The following is a 22,469-nucleotide window of genomic DNA, read 5'->3' as shown; positions in this document are numbered from 1 at the left end:
AATTTATGCAATGATGACTAAATTTAACTTACATTCCTACCAAAGATATTTCTGTCGACTAAATAAAAATAACTTATATTTAAAATTTAACTAGAACTTGAACAGATACAAAAGTTCATAATGCCCACACAACACTACGTGCACGTAAGAGCGGAAGTCATCCGTTTTAACAAGCAGCGTATTGCACTGATACGAAACAGCCTGGCCATTTAATTATTTAGGAATGGATAAATAAATTAAGATTTCTGGCACGCCCAGCAAAAGCTGCCCACACCCCAAAGGGTATATATATACTACTGTATGTATATATATATATATATATACAGTATATATATATATATATATATATATAGATATATATATAGATAGAGTATAGATATATATATATATATATATAATATATATATATACAGTATATATATATATATACATATACACAGTATATATATATATGTATATGTGTGTGTATGTATGTATGTATGTAGATATGTATATATACAGTGGTGTGAAAAACTATTTGCCCCCTTCCTGATTTCTTATTCTTTTGCATGTTTGTCACACAAAATGTTTCTGATCATCAAACACATTTAACCATTAGTCAAATATAACACAAGTAAACACAAAATCCAGTTTTTAAATGATGGTTTTTATTATTTAGGGAGAAAAAAAATCCAAACCTACATGGCCCTGTGTGAAAAGTAATTGCCCCTTGTTAAAAAATAACCTAACTGTGGTGTATCACACCTGAGTTCAATTTCCGTAGCCATCCCCAGGCCTGATTACTGCCACACCTGTTTCAATCAAGAAATCACTTAAATAGGAGCTGCCTGACACAGAGAAGTAGACCAAAAGCACCTCAAAAGCTAGACATCATGCCAAGATCCAAAGAAATTCAGGAACAAATGAGAACAGAAGTAATTGAGATCTATCAGTCTGGTAAAGGTTATAAAGCCATTTCTAAAGCTTTGGGACTCCAGCGAACCACAGTGAGAGCCATTATCCACAAATGGCAAAAACATGGAACAGTGGTGAACCTTCCCAGGAGTGACCGGCCGACCAAAATTACCCCAAGAGCACAGAGACGACTCATCCGAGAGGTCACAAAAGACCCCAGGACAACGTCTAAAGAACTGCAGGCCTCACTTGCCTCAATTAAGGTCAGTGTTCACGACTCCACCATAAGAAAGAGACTGGGCAAAACGGCCTGCATGGCAGATTTCCAAGACGCAAACCACTGTTAAGCAAAAGAACATTAGGGCTCGTATCAATTTTGCTAAGAAACATCTCAATGATTGCCAAGACTTTTGGGAAAATACCTTGTGGACTGATGAGACAAAAGTTGAACTTTTTGGAAGGCAAATGTCCGTTACATCTGGCGTAAAAGGAACACAGCATTTCAGAAAAGAACATCATACCAACAGTAAAATATGGTGGTGGTAGTGTGATGGTCTGGGGTTGTTTTGCTGCTTCAGGACCTGGAAGGCTTGCTGTGATAGATGGAACCATGAATTCTACTGTCTACCAAAAATCCTGAAGGAGAATGTCCGCCATCTGTTCGTCAACTCAAGCTGAAGCGATCTTGGGTGCTGCAACAGGACAATGACCCAAAACACACCAGCAAATCCACCTCTGAATGGCTGAAGAAAAACAAAATGAAGACTTTGGAGTGGCCTAGTCAAAGTCCTGACCTGAATCCAATTGAGATGCTATGGCATGACCTTAAAAGGCGGTTCATGCTAGAAAACCCTCAAATAAAGCTGAATTACAACAATTCTGCAAAGATGAGTGGGCCAAAATTCCTCCAGAGCTGTAAAAGACTCATTGCAAGTTATCGCAAACGCTTGATTGCAGTTATTGCTGCTAAGGGTGGCCCAACCAGTTATTAGGTTCAGGGGCAATTACTTTTCACACAGGGCCATGTAGGTTTGGATTTTTTTTCTCCCTAAGTAATAAAAACCATCATTTAAAAACTGCATTTTGTGTTTACTTGTGTTATATTTGACTAATGGTTAAATGTGTTTGATGATCAGAAACATTTTGTGTGACAAACATGCAAAAGAATAAGAAATCAGGAAGGGGCAAATAGTTTTTCACACCACTGTATATATATATATATATATATATATATATATATATGTGGGTGTGTGTGTGTGTATATATATATGTATGTGTGTATATATATGTGTATATATATATATATATATATATATATATATATATATATATATATATATATATATATATGTGTATATATATATATATATATATATATATGTGTATATATATATATATATATACATATATATATATGTGTATATATATATATATATATATATATGTATATATATATATATATATATATGTTTATATGTGTGTGTATATATATATATGACAGCAACACTCATAACAGTGACAAAACAATTACATTGACAATCAGGTTACGTTATTTTCAAAATGTTTCCTTTTCTTTTTCATTACTTCTTTAACACACTACTTCTCCGCTGCGAAGCGCGGGTATTTTGCTAGTATTCCTATAAAACACTTTCATCATGGAAAGGCACCATGGCCTAAGGGTTAAGATATTGGACCAAGCAGTGACCAATGACTGTCACTCGAGGATGAGCGTGGAGTGGATTGCTCAGAAGCTCTGATGTGATTCCGAGAGCAGCACAAACCCAACGATGTCACATCAGCTGCCACAAACTGTACTTCTGACCACCAGAAGTGTCTCCCAAGATGAAACCTTACATTGTCTTGAACTTGGGAGCAGGAAATTCCAATAAACTGTCCCATTCCATTCGAGCTAATGTGGTACTGAGGTGTCACCCGTTGCACGGCTGTCCTAATCTGAAATCCTGAGGTGGCTCATCGTGTGGTGGGTGCAGCGCGCTGTATTAGTGCAGGCTCCCAATCGTAACCTCAACCCTAATCTTAAAGTGTTGCAATGAGCCCCACAAGTGGAAGGATCCTTCCCCCTTTGGCTTGTGAACAATAAGAGCAGATGAAGATTCTTTATAACTAACAATATTTTTTCCAAAAAACAAAAGCTCCAAGGAGTGTAAAAGGCATACCAGGAGTTGCCTTAAATAGGCAAACCAAATCCCAAAAAACACAAATCCAGAAAGAATACTCAAAAACAGATCAGAAGTGAGAAAAGCCAGAGAATTCAGAAAAGCACAATAAATTATAATAAGTCACCGACACCACCAAGGGCATTCAATGAACCGCCATTGATTAGAAGGAGCAATGCAAACAGATAGTTCAAGGATCATCACAAACAATATGGTCTACCAAGGGTACAGAAGCAGTTACCACAAAACAGCAACTTGGAAAAAGTGAAAGGGCGTCCACTTTATCCTCATTTGCTAAGTACCCACTAGTGATCAAAATATATATTTTAACTCTTTTTTGCCTATTTTTTTCCCCATTTGTCCCAGGGCTGATTTATTTCCAAAAAATTCAGTTTTCTCAGAAGCACACAAAGAAATGGTTTCACACAGAAATCAACTTAAAATACTTATTTATGACAAATGTCACTCTGTTTTGTGTTCCATGAGCTCCTACTGCATTTAAATTCACAGACCTATTACATAGCCATTAGTCTCACCACTCAGAAACTGAAAGGCACTTTCTTTTTATTTTTTCTTCTTTTTTTTAACATTTTATTGAATTTATTAAAAGCAAGTAACATTCTATACAAGCAAGTCAAACTTGACAAGACTAAATTCAAATCAAATCAACCCCCACCAATGAGAAAGAGAGCTAGGCAAACAGCCAGAGTAAAACTTTAAGAGTAGGCCAAAAAATAATAAAAAAGGAGAAGAAAATCCTTTCTCTCCAATCTTCTTCTTTCGGCTGCTCCCATTAGGGGTTGCCATAGCAGATCATCTTCTTCCATATAGTCCTGTCCTCTCCATCTTGTTCTGTTACACCTGCATGTCCTCTCTCATCACATCCATAAACCTTCTCTTAGGCTAGTGGCTCTCAAACTGTGGGGCAGGCCCCACTAGGGGGGCGCAAAGTAACAAAAAGTGGGGCACGAAGATGTGAAAAAAAGAAAACAAGAGTCAATAAAAGTTAAGTAGGTATAATAAAATATGCATCTATGATATATCATTAATTAAAAAAGAACAAATTGGTATTAGTGGGCTCCTTTCAAAAAAATGTTAGGGGGGCGCAATTAAAACTGTTATGAAAACTCAGGTCGCAAATACTTAAAGGTTGAGAAATGCTGGCTTAGGCCTTCCTCTTTTCCCCTTCCCTGGCAGCTCTATCCTTAGCACCCTTCTCTCATCACACCCAGCATCTCTCCTCTGCACATGTCCAAACCAACGCAATCTCGCCTATCCATCAAAACTGAGCTGACCCTCTAATGTCCTCATTTCTAATCCTGTCCATCCTCTACATCACCCAATACAAATCTTAGCATCTTTAAATCTGCCACCTCCAGCTCTGTCTCCTGCTTTCTGGTCAGTGCCACTATCTCCAACCCATATAACATAGCTGATCTCACTAGCGTCCTGTAAACCTTCCCTTTCACTCTCGCTGATACCGTCTATCACAAATCACTCCTGACACTATTCTCCACCCATTCCACCCTGCCTGCACTCTTTTTTTCACCTCTCTTTCTTTGCTGTTGATGTTTATTCTAAAAAGTTATTGATTCGATCTTGCCAGGTTTTAAAGCGTTTTGTACAGGTCCTCTAAGTGAGAATTAGATTTTTTTTTCCCGATTTCAAATAGTATATAACATCAGTTACCCACTGTAAGACATTTTCTGAAAAAAAATAGAAAACAGCTTGAAGTAGTTGAGAGGCTGGTAATCCGTAGTGTCCACTCACACGCCGTCTTGTTTGCTAGCTTGCCTCCTCCCACAGATCTAAGTCTATTTGTCTCACTCATTAAGATTTTGAACCCTTGTTGCTTATTTAAGTCTTACACAGCTGCATTCTCAGTTTTTAATTGCCCCTTATTAGCAAAAAGATGCAAATTAAAAAAGAAACCAGCTTTTCTTCTTTTAGCTGGTTTCCATTTACACCTGCGTGTATTGATTGTGCACCATTTCATTTAGTTAAAAAGTGAAGGACTGAGAATTGCTCATCTGTTTTAGACTCCAAATCATTTGATTGATATCTTTAGAAAGGAAAAAAAAAATCTAGGATATATATGAGAATGACCTGACATGGCACTAACTTGGCTTTAGTGAGATTGGCCAGTTTGACTTTGGTGATGCAGTCGAAAGAGGAAGTCTGAGCGTGAGACACAGCAGAAGGAGTAAAGCTGCAGGAACCACACCGAGTGGTACCATCAAAGACGAGAAGTATGAAATCAGATTGGAGGTGAGCTTCAAAAATAATGACAGAGTTTGAGAAGCAGGCATTACAGGAATGCACCTGACAGAAGAAGCGTCAGTGAACAGACACTAGTAAAGGCATAGGAGGCTGAAAGAGTCGCCTGCAAACACGGCAACTGTAAAACCAGAACAGGAGGTGACTCGAAAATTACAACAGAGTCCAAGGAGCAGTCGCCTGACAGAGAGAGGCTCAGACACGTGAGGACAAATAGTGAAGGACATGAAGGGAGACATAGGGCAAGAGATATCAAATATTTTTGAATGTATTCTATTAGCTGTCTTGGACAGGTAATGTGGCTACTATTAAATACATAAGAAGATCAGTATTCAGAATAATACACATCAAAAAGAAGGAATTAAAAGAAAAGACATCCGAGCCAGTGGCAGAACCATTCCTAAACCTTTTTCTTTTTTCCGAAGTACAGTTTAATGATTCCTGTCACCGATTATAAGCATTAAACATGTGCAAGCAGTCTGAACCTGTACACGGTGAAGGGCGCTATATATATATATATAATGACCTGATTTTGATTGAAAAATAAGGCATAATGCACCCACGTGACCATGGATGGGATTAACTGAGTCAGAAAATGAATGGATAGATAGAAACGCTTGGACCAGTGACGTAGCAATGGATTGTAAAGATTGTGCAAAGCACAAGGGCCTACGAGCTTGGTGGGCCCACTCAGGGCTATATAGATTTGAAAAAAAAACTGAATAACTTAAATCACATGTACAGTTCTTGCGTTATTAATTCACACTTTCAGTGACATGTTTGTACCATCACCAGGCAAGTACAATCCAATCCATGATGATATTATGCATTCGGCAGGCCTACAGTTTACACAAATTTAGATTTGGGGAGTTCGGAGGATCGGAGCCTAATCAGAGGCACAACACGTCCTAGTCCACCTTACAAAGAAGTGCACATTCCTAATTTAGGCGATCTTTGGCTTGCCATAGCAGACGTGAATGGAAGAAGTTTAAAAGAATGTCACATGGACAGTATAAATATATATAATTATCGTAAATAATTGTTACTTTTGTACTTTGATTTGATGTCAACAGTTTGCAAAATTCGAACTCGTAAACGGTAAATCATAGCAATTCTGTTGTTAAGTTATGATCCCCGTTAGTCGGCAAATGCCAAATATTTGAACAATTTGACGCTTTTTATACTCTCACCAGACGACACCATGTTGGCCAGTAGCAGCGGATCCGGCAAACATTATAAGAGTGGTGCTGCTAATCGTAAGGCATGCCTGCAGCAGGAATTGAAAACTGCTAACCTTACCGAGATTTCTACCTTTCTCAAAACTGAGCGAGAGCCAGCAGTAGTAACCAAGAATGCTGATGCTGGTAAATCGTCACAACGGCAGCAAGAAGGTTATGCAGACAGTTCGGTGAGTGAGTCTGGAAGTAGCGATACAACGGTTTCAGATCAGGTGTCATCTGTTAAAACCGTTAAAAATGGAGAAACTACAAAAGACAAACAAGCAGTATATATGACCTAGTGATTTTCTACTGACAAGGCAAATTTTTTGGAACCATTGACACCTGACTTTATGATGTCCATTTTCTCAGAACTTGTGTAAAACAAGTGGATTGTGTAGTAGTATCCTGTCAGCTGCTGTTGTCATTTTAATTTGCTACTAATTGAAATGGCTTCATTTTATAGCACAGAACAGTTTCTACTTTCTAGCTTACGTTACATTTTAATCATCTTCCTTCACAAAGTTGTCTTGGAAAAGCAAGCGGGTCCACATCTTACATCTATTTATGTATTACTACTACTACTACCCACACCTCCCACATTCCATTCCCACAATTTACTTTAATTTTTCTAACGTAGAGCAACTGTAATAAAGCGATTTAAAAAAGTTATTACAAAGTCCATTTGGAGAGCCGGTTTGTTTGTCACCAGCATGTGATCTGATAGTGACACGGTCCTGGACACCACTGCCCAGCCGGCCCCTAGGATGTAATTGCGAATAAATGACTAACAATTATGCCAGACAGGAGGGGCCCACCTCAGGGCGCAGCACAGGGGCCTTCAGAAAGCTAGCTACCCCACTGTCTTGGACTCTGCCTTTATGATTTGAAAACCACTTTGTATAGAAGCACCGCATAACATTTTTATGCATATATGTCTGTATGTATTTGTAAGCATTATTCTTACTTCCATACTTGTAAGACTTCACGTAAAATGCACTATATAACACATCATTTTTGCATGCCGTGTTTGAATGGTTCTAAAATGTTCACTTTAGTACCGATACCAGTGTTCAACATTTCAGCATCTGTACCAGAATGATAACTAGAGCAAATAACTGATAATCCCTCGTCCCAGTCAGCTCCCAGCTGATTTGTCACCCCAGCTCACACACACATGCTCTTCTCCCCACTCTGCTGCACTCTTCTTCTTCTTCTTTCGGCTGCTCCCGTTAGGGGTTGCCACAGCGGATCATCCTCTTCCATATCTTTCTGTCCTTTGCATCTTGTTCTGTTACACCCATCACCTGCATGTCCTCTCTCACCACATCCATAAACCTTCGCTTAGGCCTTCCTCTTTTCCTCTTACCTGGAAGGTCTATCCTTCGCATCCTTCTCCCAATATACCCAGCATCTCTCATCTACACATGTCCAAACCAATGCAATCTCGCCTCTCTGACTTTGTCTCCCAGCCGTCCAACTTGAGCTGACCCTCTACTGTACTCATTTCTAATCCTGTCCATCCTCTTCATCACCAAACACAAATCTTAGCATGTTTAACTCTGCCACCTCCAGCTCTGTCTCGCGCTTTCTGGTCAGTGCCACCGTCTCCAACCCATATAACATAGCTGGTCTCACTATCGTCCTGTAGACCTTCCGTTTCATTCTTGCTGATAACCATCTGTCATAAATGACTCCTGACACTCTTCTCCATCCATTCCACCCTGTCTGCATTCTCTTTTTCACCTCTTTTCCACAATCCCCATTACTCTGTACTGTTGATCCCAAGTATTTAAACTCATCCACCTTCACCAACTCTACTCTCTGCATCCTCACCATTCCACTGACCTCCCTCTCATTTACACACATGTATTCTGTCTTGGTCCTTCTGACCTTCATTCCTCTCCTCTCTAGAACATATCTTGACCTCTCCAGGGTCTCCTCAGCCTGCTCCCTACTATCGCTACAGATCACAATGTCATCAGCAAACATTATAGTCCACGGGGACTCCTGTCTAATCTCGTCTGTCCACCTGTCAATCACCATTGCAAATAAGAAAGGGCTCAGCGACAATCCCTGAAGTAATCCCACCTCTACATTGAATGCATCTGTCACTCCTACAGCAGACCTCACCACGGTCACACTTCCCTCATACATATCCTGCACAAATGTTACGTACTTCTCTGCCACTCCCGACTTCCTCATACAATACCACAGCTCCTCTCGAGGCACCCTGTCATATGCTTTCTCCAGGTCCACAAAGACACAATGCAACTCCTCCTTGGCATGAAAACATCTTGCTGCTCAGTAATTATCACCTCACTTCTTAACCGAGCTTCCACTACTCTTTCCCATAACTTCATGCCATGGCACATCATTTTTATCCCCCTGTAGTTACTGCAGTCATGCACATCCCCCTTATTCTTAAATATCAGTACCAGTACACTTCTTCTCCACTCCTCAGGCATCCTCCCACTTTCCAAGATTCCATTAAACAATCTGGTTAAAAACTCCACTGCCATCTTTCCTAGACACCTCCATGCTTCCACAGGTATGGCATTTGGACCAAAAGCCTTTCCATTTTTCATCCTCTTCATAGCTGTCCTTACTTCCTCCTTGCTAATATGTTGCACTTCCTGATTCACTATCTCCACATCATCCAACCTCTTCTCTCTCTCGTTCTCTTCATTCATCAGCCTCTGAAAGTACTTTTTCCATCTGCTCAACACACTCTCCTCGCGTGTGAGTACGTTTCCATCTTTATCCTTTATGACCCTAACCTGTTGCACATCTTTCCCAGCTCGGTCCCTCTGTCTAGCCAATCGGTACAGGTTCTTTTCTCCCTCATTAGTGTCCAACCTCTCATACAACTCATCATACGCCTTTTCTTTAGCCTTCACCACCTCTCTCTTCACCTTGCGCCTTATCTCCTTGTACTCTTGTCTACGTTCTGCATCTCTTTGACTATCCCACTTCTTCCTTGCCATCCTCTTCCTCTGTATACTCTCCTGTATTTTCTCATTCCACCACCAGGTTTCCTCTTCCTCCTTCCTCTTTCCAGATGTCATGCCAAGCACCCTTCTTGCTGTCACCCTTACTACGTCTGCTGTAGTGTCCCAGCTGTCTAGTAATTCTTCACTGCCACCCAGTGACTGTCTCACCTCCTCCCTAAACTCAACCTTGCAGTGTTCCTTTTTCAAATTCCACCATTTGATCCTTGGCTCTGCCCTCACTCTCTTCCTCTTCTTGATCTCCAACGTCATCCTAAAGACCACCATCCTATGCTGTCTAACTACACTTTCCTCTGCCACCACTTTGCAGTCTTTAATCTCCTTCAGATCAACTCTTCTGCATAGGATGTAATCTACCTGTGTGCATCTTCCTCCACTCTTGTACGTAACCCTATGTTTCTCCATCTTCTTATGTACCTCAAAATAAGGAGCATGGTGGAGTGTTTGGTAAGTCAGCGTACTCATATGAATACCTTGCTTTGAGGACCATGACGATGAGTGCTCCCCCTTGATGAGATATGTTTATTGTATCAAAGATATGTTCCCTTTACAGTTCCAATCACTGTAACATTACAACAAAGTATGAGGTGCCATTTAGGGACTCACACAGTGATAAACTACAGTTTCTGGTTATTCCAAGAAGTTTTCCATATCCTTCAATTATTGTTAATATTGTTATGTGCATGTGCATAGGAAGCAGGTGAAGGCTGTAGTAATGGTAATAACCTGCCCATCCAGGAGTTGGTGCCGTCTACTGATGTCTCTACTATTCCTCAGTCTTCAGACCAAAAGATTCACTGTTTTTCCACCTCCAATGTCATTTCCAGTGTCTGTCCGCCTGCACCCGCCTCTTCCTGGTGGAAGTCCTTAAAGCTGGAGGATTCACCATCTTAGGGCAGTCGAGATTTACACTCGAGTTTAAAAAGATGTTTTTTCTCAATGCTATTTGTTTACCAGGTTTATTTTTTCCATTCAATTTACAGTGTTTGCCTTCGGGTGCCTCAAACCTTTACTCAGTCTTATCTATTCTCTTACAAAATTAATTGCATGATCCTCTTATATTATGCATAGTAGTGTTGTTGTTTCACTGCTCCAAAGTTCAAGGGTTCAAATCTCAGCCTGGACACCATTTGTGTGGAGTGTGCATGTTCTCCTGGTGTCTCTGGACATGCATGTGAAGTTAATAGGAGAGCCTCAGGCTACGTCCACACTACCACATCTCCATTTAAAAATGCAGACGTTAGTTTCTGTTTTCAGCTTTGGTCCACGCTACCCAAAAACAGAGACTTTTGAAAGCGTTTCCCAGACCCATTTACTTTTGAAAACGCCGGTGGATGGGACTTTTGAAAACACACACTCTGATTTGTTTGTGGTGATTACATGGCCCTTCTCTGATTGGATCTCACTTATTACAACTCATTACATCTCATCCCATGATTGGTCACCCTTCACCGAAGAAAACCATAGTACGACGTTCGCCGGCATAGAAGAGTTGCTGTCCTTGGTGCTTACCTGCATTCTGTGCAGTTTGAATACGTCATACTCGCACTAAATTAGGCAAATAATTTACCTGTTGCTACAGTTTTATGATAACTCATGGCCCCAGTGGTGTTACCATCCTTCCAAGGAGGCTTTCCACCAATGTGCATGCAAATGGCTACATCATGTGTGAAGAGTAAAAACACAACTGTGGACTGAGATACTGTGGACGTAGCTTCAGATGGTGGGTGAGTGTGTATGAGACTGTGCCCATTGCTGCTGACCCCGACCTGGACTTAGGGAAGTTCGAAAACAAATGAGTCAGATGCATACTGGAGCAGCCTTTCATTTACAGTCTATAAGCACTAAATGGTTATTACAATGGATATATCTATAGATCTGTGAAAAAGGCTTCTTTCATGTTAGGGCCCAGATCTAATCAGCACTTTCCTTCATTTAATACTTCACTCACCAACTCTTACTCTTAGGTCTGCTATGGCGAGGATATGTCTCATATTTTCCCACATAGCTGTGCTTGTGTCTCAGTGTCCAGCACAGCAGCCATACAGTACTTAATATCATGTCATGTCATTTTCTAGTCCACTTCATCCAGACCAGGGTCACGTAGGAGGCTGGTGTGTATCCCATCTAGCACAGGGCACAAGGCAGGAACAATCCCTGCATAAGGCAAACACACCCATGCTCGAACCAATTTAGCATTGCCAATCCACCTAACCTGCATATCTCCTGACTGTGAGAAGAAACCATGGAGCCCACACCCCACGCAGACACGGAGAGACCATGCAATCTCCACATAGGGTGGATCTAGAAGGCGAACCCCGGGCTCCTTACAGTGAGGCAGCAGCGCCACCATGCCACCCTCCAGTTCTTAATGCCATAATGGAACTGTGCACTACGTACATGAGTGAGTTAGTGGCGCGTAGGCTCTCGCTTCTGAACTGGAGATTATGCAACATGGAGGAAAGCCCAGCTGCCTCACTGACACACATCCATCTCTGTCATTCACAAACACAGTTCATTTAATACCGGCTGTGAATCTTCAACTTGGAAAAAAAGACGTGGGCTTTTAAAAATAAGCTTTCCCAATGAAATTCCCAGCACGCATCTGCCCACCAGATATCCTCTGTCTGATCTCGAGTCGAGTTTGGATGTCTTCACAGTAGTGACAGCAGGAGCAAAAAAAAAAGGACAACAGAGTGACAGGGGCAAAAGCACTGCCAGCGCCTGGCAAAGACATGTAAACACATTCTTGGGTTCTTTTTACTGCAACTGGGTGGTGGGAAGAAAATGGCCACCATAACACAAGTGGGTTGGAGACTTAATCCTACTTATCTTTAAGAGAATTTGATTGTCTCTACTTTTGAAAAGAAAAGGAAAAAATACAAATATAATCTTTTATGGAGGGTCAAGGTCGTAAATCGAAAGCAATCAGACTATTTAGAAATTTGAAGTCATGTTATGAAATTCATCTGTCCATCTTTAAAAACCCACTTATGCTGAGCAGGGTCTTGGGGAAGCTGGTGCCAGTCCATTGAACTGTAGGAGGGCAACATAAGCCTTGGAGGAGGAACAGACAGGCAGTAACACTGAGGTGAGATGGGTGGTACCCCCTCGCAGCATGTCCGCTGTCTATGTTCAGTTTGGAGGTATTCTACCCATATTAACTATCATTATTGTAGATTTGGCAGACAACTTTCTCCAAAGCAACTTACAAATTGAATCTACAGTACCATAGTTTACATCAATGACTAGCAGCTGGAGACAAAACAGCTTAAGTGACTTGTGTGGGAGGCGGTGGGACTTGAACGAGCAACATTAGGGGTTCAAAATCCAGCCTCTTAGCAACTGCAAAACAATGCCCAGATAACATCCCATATTAGAACAACATGCAGAATAGGCGGATAAGCAACTAAAGCCAAAAATCACCATGTGCAGTGCTAAGCGTCAGCTGGAGTGGCGTAAATCACCTCGCCATTGGAGCAGTGGAAACAAGTTCTCTGCAGTGATGAATCACACTTCACTATCTGACAGTCTGATGAATGAACCTCGATTTGGCGGACGCCAGGACAGCGCTACCTTCTGGACTGCATAGTGCCTACTGCAAGGCTTGGCATAAGCAGAATAATGCTCTGAGCTGTTTTTCAGGGATTGGGCTAGGCCCCTTGGTTCCAGTGAAGGATCCTTTTTAAGGCTGAAGCAAACAAAGACATTTAATTGTGCACCATTATGCATTTACAACTTTTTTGACAACAGTTTTGGGGAGGTCCCTTTGTGTTCCAACAAGACTGTGCCCCTGTGCACAAAGCCAGGTCCATAAAGATACATGGAGAATCTCAAATGGCCCGCACACAGCCCTGACCTCAACCCAATTGAGCGAACTGAAACGCCCATTCTGATCAAGGTCTCGTCCAACATCAGCACCTGGCCACACAAATGCTACTTGGAATGAAGAGGCACAAATCCCAACAGACACAGTCCAAAATCTTGAGGAGTGAGTAAAGTGGAGGCTGTCATGTGGTTTTGGAATGGGATGTCCAACAAACTTATATATAACTTTGGCCACATCGTGTATGTATTTGTAAATCGCAATTAGATAGATAGATAGATAGATAGATAGATAGATAGATAGATAGATAGATAGATAGATAGATAGATAGATAGATAGATACTTTATAAGACTGATAGATTGATAGATACAATAAATGACTAAAAGAATTACTGTTGAAGTTATGAAGTGTTACTAATGTACTTGGCCTAAGCTACAGAGTAGACCCAGAGTCTCCCTTAAACCTCTAGCCATTCACAGTACAAATCATCATGTGAATTGCTATGGACTCACACCACGAGGCAACTTAGTTCAAAGATTTGCACTATGGTGAACTGCTGGTGGTCAGTCACAAACTCGTAACGTCTGGATTAGAAGCGGTCTATTTGCAGCGTGAGGTAATAGGAGGACTCACATTAGTCAGCCACACAGACACCATCTCTAAACACTGTAAGCAAAGTGCTTCCTGGTGAGGTCAGAGGATCCCTCACTCCGTGTCAGTCACCATCTTTTCTGTGCAGCATCACCACTGAACTCCACCTACCCAATGTGCAAATGCCATCCTGCTGACTACGCCAAGTGTTTTGTCGTGGTCCTAGGGTGACCTTATTCACCCCCTTATACTCTTTATTATGTACACAAACAAAATGCTCCAAATCCTGCTATAGCCCTCATACATAGCAGGGCACAGGACAGAAGCAGCCTTAGGTCCATAAATATTTGGACAGAGACAACTTTTTTCTAATTTTGGTTCTGTACATTACCACAATGAATTTTAAATGAAACAACTCAGATGCAGCTGAAGTGCAGACTTTAATTCAGTGGGTTGAACAAAAAGATTGCATAAAAATATGAGGCAACTAAAACATTTTTATTAACACAATCCCTTCATTTCAGGGGCTCAGAAGTAATTTGACAATTGACTCAAAGGCTATTTCATTGGCAGGTTTGTCCAAGTCAGTTGCTATGTCATATCAATTAAGCAGATAAAAGGCCTGGAGTTGATTTGAGGTGTGGTGCTTGCATGTTGAAGATTTTGCTGTGAACAGACATACGGTCAAAGGAGCTCTCCAAGCAGGTGAAAGAAGCCATCCTTAAGCTGTGAAAACAGAAAAAACCCATCCGAGAAATTGCTACAACATTACGAGTGGCAATATCTACAGTTTGGTACATCTTGAGAAAGAAAGCAAGCACTGGTGAACTCAGCAACATGAAAGACCTGGACGTCCATGGAAGACAACAGTGGTGGATGATCGCAGAGTCATTTCCATGGTGAAGAGAAACCCCTTCACAACAGCCAACCAAGTGAACAACACTCTACAGGGGGTAGGCGTATCGATATCCAAGTCTACCATAAAGAGAAGACTGCATGAAAGTAAATACAGAGGGTGCACTGCAAGGTGCAAGCCACTCATAAGCCTCAAGAATAGAAAGGCTAGATTGGACTTTGCTAAAGAACATCTAAAAAAGCCAGCACAGTTCTGGAAAAACATTCTTTGGACAGATGAAACCAAGATCAACCTCTACCAGAATGATGGCAAGAAAAAAGTATGGAGAAGGCGTGGAACAGCTCATTATCCAAAGCATACCAAATCATCTGTAAAACACGGTGGAGGCAGTGTGATGGCTTGGGCGTGCATGGCTTCCAGTGGCACTGGGACACTAGTGTTTATTGATGATGTGACACAGGACAGAAGCAGCCAAATGAATTCTGAGGTGTTCAGAGACATGCTGTCTGCTCAAGTCCAGCTAAATGCAGTCAAATTGATTGGGCAGCGTTTCATGATACAGATGGACAATGACCTAAAACATACAGCCAAAACAACCCAGGAGTTTATTAAAGCAAAGAAGTGGAAAATTCTTGAAATGGCCAAGTCAGTCACCTGATCTTAACCCAATTGAGCATGCATTTCACTTGTTGAAGTCTAAACTTCGGACAGAAAGACCCACAAACAAACATTAAAAAGGAGGAAACCCAGCATCTGGTGATGTCCATGAGTTCAAGACTTCAGGCCGTCATTGCCAGCAAAGGGGTTTCAACCAAGTATTAGAAATGAACATTTTATTTCCAGTTATTTATTTTGTCCAATTACTTTTGAGCCCCTGAAATGAAGGAATTGTGTTAAAAAATACTTTAGTTGCTTCACATTTTTATGCAATCTTTTTGTTCAACCCACTGAATTAAAGCTAAAAGTCTGCACTTCAACTGCATCTGAGTTGTTTCATTTAAAATTCATTGTGGTAATGTACAGAACCAAAATTAGAAAAAAGTTGTCTCTGTCCAAATATTTATGGACCTAACTGTATGTTACACTTTCTTGTATAACTTTGACCTCAGGCAGCAAGATGGACTACCAGAATATGTGGAAGAAAAGTTACAAAGGTATTCATCATGCATTACAGATAATATGCCACAAGTGTAAGCAGAGTACAAATGTGTGTGTTAGTAAAAAAATAATACAACCTTATATAGGTGACCAGGTGGCTCTCTGTCTTATTATAGATAGATAGATAGATAGATAGATAGATAGATAGATAGATAGATAGATAGATAGATAGATAGATAGATAGATAGATAGATAGATAGATAGATAGATAGATAAAGGACAAGAGTTACTAACTTACAGAAGTTGTCCCAAGTGAAGGATAAAACAAACTCTACCTGGCCTAAGCTGCAAAGTGGACAGAGGTCCCCCGTTTTATCAATCAATTAAACTGTACATGGCCTACGCTGCATTGCAGGTCCAGGCCTCATCCTTCATATTTGTACTGGCTGTTAATCCTCACAATGGTCTTCACAACATGGGTGCCAATATGTAAGAACAGCCAGATGAGGCTCTTAGTGTTGACAGGTCCTTACACCTTTAGAGCCACTGTAGGTGTCCTGTTAAACACAGAATGGACCCGGCACTTGAAGATGTCTCAAACTTTTCTTTTCTTTTTAATTAATCCAGACCCCTGAGAGTAGGGTACGCCGGGGCCAACAGATATGTGCTTTAGGCGAAGGTCTTTTGAGGATAACTTCAACGTTAGCAGTGACCTTAGTTAGAGATGTAATGTCTGATTTGAGCCCACACTGGTGATGCATTTGTGAGACAGAAAGTGAATTAGCAGTAACAAATCCTTAACAGAGCAGCAGAGTGGCCAAGTATCAAAAGGCACTCATGAGGGCAAGTAAAGTACAGTAGGCCATCGAGTACCTAAGGCAGCCTGCTGTTAAAAGGGGGCTGTGCACAGGTACCGACATAGAGAATTTAGCCATGCGAGGATCATTATACCTTCTAATGACTGGTTACAAATAAATTCAAATGAACACAGGGACAGAAAAACACCCCTACTCACTGATAATGGCACCTGCAGTTAATTGACACAAGATTGTAAAAAAATAAAATAAATAAATAAATAAATAAATAAAGCAATACAAGCCCCCATGACTGACAGTGCCCGCTGGTGCTTTCTACAACTAATGCCAACATTTTCTCTGAAACCTGGAAAGGATCAATCAGGTAATCAATTGACGGCCTCAGGTGAAGTCACCACTCTCTGAATGAAAAAAATGAAATATAATAAAAAATAGCATCCATCAAGCACACCTTCCAATTGCCTGCACATACTCCAAACAAGCTGCCTCACGAGGTGAAGGTGGAGTTCATCCCAAAGCAGGTTGTGGGGTCGTCAAAATGGGGATGGCGAATCGGAGAAAAGGGTAAAGGAAGGCACTCTCTGGAAAGGTTCCATGCCTTCAGCCCACTACTCAAACATGTGGATAAACATCACACACACACACACACATATTCATTGATTTTCAAAGCCTGCAGGTCACAGTAGCCTTAACTGACTTCCCTGTATGTCAGGAACCAACTCTAAAATGAGATGCCAGTCTATGGCAGGGCACACTCACGCCTGCACTTATTCACACCAGGAGTGATTTACAGTTGTCAATTAACCTAAAGACCATACATCAGGAGATGTGGCAGAAAAGCAAAGGAACTGAAAAAGAAAATGAAACACTTGAACACTGGGAGGATACGCTACCTACATACATCAAATAGCCCAGCCAAGAATCAAAGATTCTTCTTTAAAGGTTAGATATATTGTACTTTATTACTCCCCAAGGGGAAATTCGATAGGATACCACAGCAAAAACATAAAGCACATGGATGTCAAAGTACAATAAAAGACAATATAAGAAAAACAATAAACACATATAATACAATAGTCATTATACTAAAGTAACTGTAGTAGATTAAAGTCTGCACTATCCTCCTGTGGTCTCTGCCTCGAGAGAAAGAAGGAATATCAGAAGAAAATGCTGAAGTGTCTAATGGCAGGAGTGCTAATAAGCTTGGCCTAGGGAGCAAAATAACCTAGCACTGGCACTGAGTGCGACTTTACATACCTGTGCCATGGCCAAAAAATGTTTCCTAATGGGCTTTTCCCTAAAGCTACGGTGTGGTCAACTCGGGGAACAAAACGGAGCCTTTGATGGAGAGAGGTTCAGTGGTGTATACACAATATACTCTCTTTTGTTTAATGCAGTGTATATATACAGTATATATATATATAACATACTATATACTGTATATTAGTATATACACACACATTTCTTTCTGTATACAGTACATATATTGTAGCATGTTTTTACATTTTTCAATATTATGTTTTACATTTAAATTGCATGTCTTGTAACTATACTATATTTGTAACTATTGTATAAAGTGCAACACTCTAAACTTGAAATGAATTGGAATATACTAAATATTATGCAAATAAAATACAAATATAATATAGTAAATATATCAATCTATAAACAAACATACAGTAAAAACATAGTTTATATAAAAATTGTCTGCTTCTCTAATCATGTGCCAAATATAAGCATTCAGGTCTCCTATGAGATGATCACTGTCCATAAGCACAGGCCGTTCAGAAAGTAGTTAATTTCCAAAATATTAATAAAATAAGTAAAGATAGATGTGAAAGGTGCTATATATTAGATAGATAAATACTGTAGATATGAAAGGCACTATATAATAGATAGATAGATAAATACTGTAGATATGAAAAGTACTGTATAATATATAGATAAGGGGAAATTGTATATGTTGTATTGCAAGGAATATGGCACAGAAATCCCTGAATTAATGTGGACATCTCTGTTTTCTCTTTATAAGGATGTACAGCATAAAGAAAAGAAGCGTGTGACAAAGATGACATGACTTGAGCATTGAGTTTTATGGAAATATTGGGAATTAAGGAAATGAACTAGATAGATAGATAGATAGATAGATAGATAGATAGATAGATAGATAGATAGATAGATAGATAGATAGATAGATCCTATGAAGAGCTCACAGTGCGATTGTGTGTGTCATTATTATTATTTCTTTTTTTTTCTGTAGTCAATTTCCTTAGCTGGCAGACACAAGTCCCCGTTGTCTCCCATTTTGTAGAACATGAGATAAGCGATACTTCAGCAGTGAGGCCCTTCAGAATTGACACGCACAGACAGACGCGCTCACCAACCACACGCCAGTCCTTCCTCCTCTCAGAGGCTATGCAGATCCATCTTTGAGAAACTGGAAATCCAATAAATGTGAACGAGTTTCTTAAGAAAAGGCACAGTGTCGTTTTCAGTGCACTCGGCTTTTGGTTCCGTTAACATGCGCGTAAGTACGTCAGCGGCAATGCTCTCGATGTCAGCAACAGCCCCTCAACTACATCAACATGTGTGAGGATGTATGCCTTCTGTATCGTGTAGTTCGAGCTGATCTGATATGCCATCTCATGTCCCAAGTGAAGCCACTTGTTTCCCACTTTTATTTGAGTCCACTGGGGTAAGTGAAAGCCTTGATTGTTCCCGCGTGAATGGGAGGCTGGGGGTGGCTGGAGGTTTGCCTGGCCATTTGTAACGCCGAGCGAGCGGCCAATCTGATAAATTATGATGTTCCACGCACTGGAGATAGTATCGCCGCCGACACGTTTTTATGTCAAACCATCACGTACTCTCTCTCTCTCGCTTAGGACATGAAAAATCTGTTGATAAAGAAGTCATCATTGAGATGCCGTTGTGCAAGACAATAAACGACAAACAAACAGTATAAAATGTTCAACTACAAATGAGAAGGATGATATGTAGATCCCTGTAGTCTCATTGTAAAACTCCCGAAATGTAACGGGGAAAAAACATCACGGCTCAGGAAAAAATAAATGAAGCGGTGCTGTAACTTAATAAACAAGCTTTTCAACGGACTTTCCGGAAATAGCTAGATGTGTAAAGCGGGCACTATATGATAGATAGATAGATAGATAGATAGATAGATAGATTCCTTACATCTGCTGTCATTTGACACTCTGAAAAAAATCAGACTGGAGCACCTTATTCATGGCGACACATTTCCGTATGTACGCATTTGTTATGATAACCCAAAGTTTTGATATTTAAAGCATGATGTATAAATAAAGTCTACTAAGCAGTAAGAACTGCATCACTACAGCGAGCCACCCTCATAAGGAGCCCCGCATAGGGCTGCTGCCTCACATCACTTGTATGATGTTCTGTTTTGCCGAATGGTCTTCCTTGAAAGAAGACGATCATCGCTTCAGCTCGCTTCAGCTCGCAGCTGCTTCTAGCCGACGTCCCGACATCACGATGCTCAGGACAGTAACAGAAGCTACTGCTGAGTGGTTCAATCAACATAAAACGAAACGATCAATTAGCACACAGGGGCGTGCAGACGTGCGGCAGAAGAGCTACTGCGAGGCAGCAGGAGGCGGTGAACCTGTGCTAACGCGGAACACCAATCAGCAGCACGACAGTTAAAAGGTTATATAATTACAGACAGCGCTTTATTTTTTTGTACAACAGACTAACCCCCTACACACACCACCCCATCACTACACACACACACATCCTTCCCCAACTTATTCTCACAGCTGATGTCTTATTTATATATCAAACTGAAAGCCGCGCAATCTTTTTCACGCTGCACCGTTGCCGGATGTGTCCAGCTGTGAAAGTGGACAGACACCGTGGTGTCCAAAAGTGCATCGGTAAAGCCGCCAAGTTATTTTTCTACTTATGCATACATTTACAGAACACCGTTAGGTTTAAAACCGAAGTCGCACCGCTTACCTCCAGATGTCTTCAAAAACGTGAGATCCGCTAGGGGGGGTTTGCTTTATCACTCTGCTTTAGAATAAGAATATAGATCTATTTTTTAATTCCCTTTCTCGATCTTGCTTGCTTCGGTGAAGACTCGTCATATTCCTTAAAGGATTTCCAGATGCGTCGATACTGTTGTCATCCTATACTGGATTTAAAATAATTTTAAAAAAATGATCGGGGCGGGGGTTAGTTTGGGGGGTTTGGGGAAAATCTTCCTCGTTTTTTGTATTTATCGATATATCGTTTTAGTTCTGCTCCAAACCCCCCTCCTGTGTTGCAGAAAGCAGCAGCTGGGTTTTTATTTGTAGCCAAGCCAACACCTGACCCGAGCATTTAAAAAACAGATCTGGGCATTCTTCACTTGGTAAGAAAAGCAATCCGTGCGACATCTCGACTTTATTCAGTCGTTCTTCTCCCCCCCACCCCATCCAGAGTGATCATCTGAATTTCAAATGCATTCCAGCGTCCACCCGCCTCCCCTGAAAAAAATACATGAATAGACTCAGGGAAGATATGCAAGCGAGCGGATCTCTCCTCTGATCGGTAGCGTCCTTTTTATAAATCCAAGCTCAATGCGCTCTCACCGTGAACACTCTTCTGTCTGTCGGTCATTATTGCAACCACCGTTTGTCCGTCTGTTCCGTTTTCTCTGACACCCTTTTTCCCGTTCCGCACTTGCTGTGTTTTCAGCCAATTCGCAAAAAAGCCACCGCACAACAAATCTCACACACAAAGTGCTTTGTGCTCGGTGCTGATGACATGATCGCCTCGCTCACTGATTTAGGGATAGCGGATGCCTGCGGGAAAAAAAATCTGAAAATAAATAAATAAATAAATAAAAGAAGACGTTCCGAATCTTCAGCCTACTATATCCTCCTGCCCCAGCATCACGGACTTCTTGCCATTACCGTTTCTTCTTTCCCGTGTTATTTAACGTTATCCCCCTTTTTAATTCCTCCCCATTGACAAGCGGCTCCTCCAGATGAAGCGGGCAGAGCTTGAGACGCTTTCATGCACAGCTCGGAGAGCCCTGCATCGGGGTGACGTCACGGTGCCTTAAAGGGGAAGCGCGCGTGTGGGCTTTTTTGCGTCCGTGTGCGCGGGCGTGTGGTGTTTTTTTGGGGTAAATGTTTACATGTATGCTTGGATGATGATGATGATGACGATGATCATAATTTCCACATCACCTGAAGCTACTACGCTGCTTCAGAAATGTAATGGATTGGCATTATATATATATATATATATATATAATTGTAAATTGAGCAAGTATATATATATATATTGGTAAATGCTAATTATTAGATATACAAGAAAGGCACTATATAACAGAAAGATAGATAGATAGATAGATAGATAGATAGATAGATAGATAGATAGATAGACCCTTAAACCAGCCTCTAGCCCCCTCGATATTGTACCACTAGGTCTCTTAGTGGAAGCCTTTGATGTGTTGGGCCCATCCTTACTAGCCATCATCAATGATTCTATTAGTTCGGGGGTTGTGCCCTCATTTTTTAAACATGCTGCAGTCCGTCCCGATCTAAAAAAGCCGGATTAGATCCTGGAGTTTTAACCAACTTTCATCCAATTTCCCAGCTGCCATTTCTGGCTAAAATTCTTTAAAAAATTATTTATAATCAATTGGTCAATCACCTTAACTCCAATAATTTATTTGAG

The 22,469-nt window shown here is 40.9% G+C and overlaps 1 protein-coding gene across 1 annotated transcript in view; it reads right to left on the bottom strand.

Annotated features, from left to right (window-relative positions):
- The window catches only part of nlgn2a (neuroligin 2a), a 604,796-nt gene extending 582,990 nt beyond the window's left edge, over nt 1–21,806 (bottom strand). Inside the window, exon 1 of the mRNA XM_039746931.1 lies at nt 20,757–21,806. The gene's annotated coding sequence lies outside the window, so the exon portion shown is untranslated. The remainder of the gene's footprint in view (nt 1–20,756) is intronic.
- Between the last annotated feature and the right edge of the window lie 663 nt (nt 21,807–22,469).

Source organism: Polypterus senegalus, chromosome 3, assembly GCF_016835505.1.
Source record: "Polypterus senegalus isolate Bchr_013 chromosome 3, ASM1683550v1, whole genome shotgun sequence".
Classification (NCBI taxonomy): domain Eukaryota; kingdom Metazoa; phylum Chordata; class Cladistia; order Polypteriformes; family Polypteridae; genus Polypterus; species Polypterus senegalus.
This window is presented reverse-complemented; position numbering and strand designations above follow the sequence as displayed.